This window comes from Pristis pectinata, chromosome 30 (assembly GCF_009764475.1).
Source record: "Pristis pectinata isolate sPriPec2 chromosome 30, sPriPec2.1.pri, whole genome shotgun sequence".
NCBI lineage: Eukaryota > Metazoa > Chordata > Chondrichthyes > Rhinopristiformes > Pristidae > Pristis > Pristis pectinata.
Window position 1 is genome coordinate 1,106,305 of NC_067434.1, and position 4,790 is coordinate 1,111,094.

At 45.7% G+C, this 4,790-nt stretch overlaps 1 non-coding gene across 1 annotated transcript; it reads right to left on the reverse strand.

The window, feature by feature from the left end:
- Positions 1-1,565: 1,565 nt before the first annotated feature.
- On the reverse strand, positions 1,566-1,637 carry trnaw-cca (transfer RNA tryptophan (anticodon CCA)). Its single transcript has one exon. It is a non-coding gene; the product is annotated as a tRNA-Trp (tRNA).
- Positions 1,638-4,790: the final 3,153 nt, after the last annotated feature.

Below are 4,790 nucleotides of genomic sequence, written 5' to 3' on the forward strand. Positions count from 1 at the left end.
ATCCATTGTATCAGCAGGGATTCACTCAGTATCTTACTCCTTGTGGCAGCATGCCAGAGACTAAGTTTCAGTGGTTTGTCACTTCTCTCGAAACTCCAATTGAACAGGATTCTGGGAACCCTCCAATTATTTCCGTAAGTAATCAGTAAATTGGCAGATATTTCAGAGAGAGCGAGAAAGAGAGAGAAAGGGGGAGGAGAGAGAGACATACAAATAGACATACTGACAGACAGGCAGAGAGCTGACGGATGGAAGATACTGCGTTCACTGTGAAATAGGAGTGGTGCGATGTTCCTGTTATCAGTTGTTGGTTCCCGATGAGCCTACCCAATGGGTTGGATATTCTCAGTGTGCAACACAATCTCGGATTATTGCAATAGCAATTCAAACCGAGAGAAGCCCCTTCCTGATGACAGAGCTGACAAGCTCGCCCTGTGTAGCCATCAGCGACATGCTCCAGAAATCCGTGTCTGTCTGAGATGGAAGTGGGGTCTTTTCTCACGTCAACAGAAGATGACAACCGTTGCACTGCGGAAACCTCCTGTAATAAAGTTGAAACTCAAGTCGGAATTGCGGTCTTTCACCTACTGTGCCATATGTCCGTGCGCTGCCAGGGTTGGTCATTCTTCACTGAAACAACATCACTTCTGTCCTGAAGCAAAATCTCCCAACGTGTCACTGCCCACAGTCCACCGCAGCCGCTGGAAATTCAGCTGAGTGAATCAGCATCACGGACACAGGCTGCGTGTGGAGGGAGCGTGTTTACTGACATCCTGAGGGACAGCGACAGAGTGGGGACCCAGGCTGGTGACAGAATGTGAACAACGTAGTTCTTTGTGTCAATGCATTCTTGAATGATGGTTAGTTGGACCGTCGTATAATGAAAAGGAGGCTTTCTCCAGTCCCCGAGATTGGGAGAATTAGACAGGCGGTCAGACGGAGAGAGCTGGAGACACACCGTTTGACAGAGAACTGTCTGCGAGGGAGTCGCGGGGGGAAGAAAACTCTTCTGCAGAACTATCAGTAACTTATCCAGTCAATGCCTTTATTCCTGAACAACCGCAGTAATTACAACTCTGAATCTAGTTCAGCAGACCGTTGAGCAGCCTCCTAGAATAATTCCTGAATTCAGTACACATTGCGGCCGGCTACATCTTGCAGCGAAACTTTTGATCAAAACGAATGGTGGAGGCGGCGAGGAGGTGTGAAATAATCAGAGTGATGGGCAGCGGAGGATAGAACACAAGATTAGATTCAGAGTCACAAATTTGTAAAACACAGACACGGCCTTTCGGCCCAATCGTCCATACCGACTCTGATACTGATCTACGCTGCGACCATTTGCCGCTTTAGCATCGCATCATTCCACTCCGTTCTTATCCAAGGACCTGCACTTCTCAAGGAATGAGACCGTAAGCAGTGGAAGTCCTGATGACAAAAAGAAACACGTACCGGACAGTTGCTCATCAAGGCTGTGCTGTTGAGATGTTCACATCAAAGGGGAATTGCTGTGAATTGGGAAGCAGACTCGCCACAAACGCTGTGACTAAACAATAAGTTACTCATGACTCCGACATGATTCGAACACGCAGCCTTCTGATCTGGAGTCAGACGCGCTGCCTTTGCGCCACGAGGTCGCGTGGTGAAGTTAAAATGTGTCGCTGGAGTTGGTTCAGAAACATCTGTTCCGGCTCACCTCCCGACACTGGAACTTGCAGATGTTCCGCTTTCGCACATCTGATATGGCAACCAAATTGTCTTCTCTGTGCCTATAAGTGTCGCTAATTCAGCTTACTAGCCTTTAACTCCTTGTCTGCATGTCTCTCGCACTCTGCATTTTGTTTCCTCCATTCTTCGGAGGTTTAGAATTGAAGGGAGATGAAATATCTTGAGTCAGGGCAGGGTTTATCCCTTCTGGATAAACTTCTGGTTATCCCTTCTGGTCCATTTTCTCGAAATGTCAGAGTCCGTCCATGAAACTTAAGTTGAGTTCCATCGATATCTGGAACTTGAAGGAATAAATGACCAGGTAAAAATACAGGACATTCGTATTGCACAAGAAAATCAACAAGATCTTGGTGAAAGGTAGTGTAATCAGAAAGGGCTAAATGACCTGGTTCTGTGTAAATGTCTCAAGTTGTCTCTCTCGGTTCACCTCTCCCACAAAGACATTCTCTCCCCATCTCCCCACTTGCTTCGCACCCCTCTGTTGCTCTGCCACACTACATAACTATTCTCTCTCTCCCTATCCCTCCGACTATCTGCCCCCCTTCTCTATTTATCTAACCATCTGTAGATCTACCCCTCCGTCGATTTGCATTTCGACACAATCTGCTAATTTTACGGCATAGTTGGACTCCAGTTGCCTCATCATGTCTAAATCGTGTTATTTATCCGAATTCTTGGTAACGGCACATAATTCTTGGAAACGCCAACGGCGACTGTCTGCCACACTGAAGAAATATTTATCATCTTGGTGTATGTTCCGCTTCGGAGGGTATTTCTATGTGTTGTCAGTGAAGCATCGCGAACAGAACAAATGAACTTTAAGATGTTATCTGTGGACGGATCGGCTGGTGGCAGTGTGTCCGAGCAGTCTTAGGCTCGGGATTTCGGCTCAATTCTCAGCTGCAACGTGTGTTCAAGTTTACACTTGCTATTTTGGACAACTGTCGTTGCACTGATCAGCACAATCTGTAACACGGTGTCCATTGTCATTCTTACCAATGTTCTGTTACTTGTTGTTTCACACCTTCATGTTGCCTCCCCTGTCCGCAAATCAGGTCAGTACCAATATTACGGAGGATAATTTCCTGCATTGTGAATGAGTGGGATTTCTCGATTGGAATGCGAGGAACCGATTGGGAAATATGTTATTCGGATATAATACCATGCTAAAATGAAGAGTTGCCTTGGGAACAGTAATCAAAATGTGGTAGAACATAACAGTCAGTTCGAACATTGGTGTAGTTCAGGGTGACTGCAGGACTTTCGATCCAACAGAAAAGGAAACTTTGTTGACAGGTAATCTGAGGTGGATTGCGGAAATACTCTGAGTGTTCCAGTTGTGGATGGAGAATGGTTATTACTTAAAGATCGAAAGTCTGAATTCCAAAAAGTGTTCCCCAGGGCAGAAAGGTACAACATGAAACTCATGGAAGGTGCAAAACCATGAAATATAGATGCAGCTAGGAACCGAATAATGCCGAAAGAAAACACTCACAAATTTCCTGAACAAGAAATGAACCTGTAGATTAGGAACATCTTATAATTCAGCAAAGTATTACAGATAAACTGTTCTGGAAATCAACCCGGACGTTGGAAACAAACGCGAGAACAGCTGAAGTGGCAAACACAGGTGCGTTCGGTTGCCAATTTGCCACGTCTGGGCGATTAGTCTATGCAATGTACTGACTGGTTGAGCCAATTTTACTGCCACCCCCTCGATACTTTTCCCACCGTCACGCAAGCGAGGACCGTTGGAGATTCCAAGAACAGAAATTGAAGATTCGACATATTCACAAGAAACATTAACAAGGATAGAATGAATATCGAAATGACGCGAGGGATGGGCGACGGCTGTTTCTGTTCCTCTTTGCCTTTCTGTTTTCAGTTCTAGGACCTTAACGACGAATGCAAATGGAAATGGGAAACGGTTCCGATGGAACACGGAGACACTTGGACAAATGTGTGAAAGTGACCGAATAAGTTGCAACCTTACTGTGATGTTTTGATAAATGTGAAAGATTTGCCGGAGCAAATTAAGAACACAGATTTGCGCTGATGGGGGAATCCACAACGAACATTTAGCGAGCCTGGTGAGGTCTGATGGCAGGAGGCACTAATCCACATACTTGTTACGGACCGTGTTGTGAACTCACTTCGTCGGTAAGAAGGTAACGGATATCCAGTTAATCTTACGTTTCATTCCGATGTGGCTCTGCATGAATTGCATTCTGTTTAGAGCCAAGTATGGAAGATTTCTTTCATCTGTGCTCTCACATGATACAAACGGGAGACACTGGAACATACTTGATCGCTTATCTTTTTTCAGGAAATTCGGCTTTCAAAAGGTGATGGGAAACGAAGCTTCCTCATCTCGACTCCTACGCAACTTATTCTCCACAGTGTCAGCATCGCCGACTAACTTTCCAGTTGTCACCAGGCCTGAATGAACACCCGAAAAAAATCAACGAGGAGATCCGCAGCTTCCTCCGAGACACGTGTGCAAAGTCCACTGCAGTGACTCGGAGATATCCACCTATGATTGGGCCGGTTGGACAGATGGTAGGATACCGGTCGGCGAGAAAATTACTCATATCTGGTTTGACCAGAAAACTTCATAACCACATTCAACAGATCACTACCTTATTAATGACCAACAGCTGCCTCCCGCCACAGTATGGGGGGCTCCTTCAGTCAGTCCCGTGCCAAATCTGTTCCTTCCTGCACTTTTCCGACAAATACCAACTGAATCTGGAGGAAGAACTTCTCTGAATATTTTCAATATTTTCTGCTTTTATTCCCCCGCCTGTGAAATTGAGACAATTCATCACGTTAGTAGATCGTTTTGGATTGCCCCACAGGCTGCGATGGTTATGTATTGCTGGGACGCTTTATCCATGTTCGTGTCCTCTGAAACTGCGAATTAACCTGTTCCATCAAATGCATTCATGTTTCCTGACCCACCGATATTCAACAAAATTTACCAGCGGCTCTTTGGTCTTGGGGTATGATTCTCGCTTAGGGGTATGTTTGGGCTGATGTGTGAGAGGTCCGGGGTTCAAATC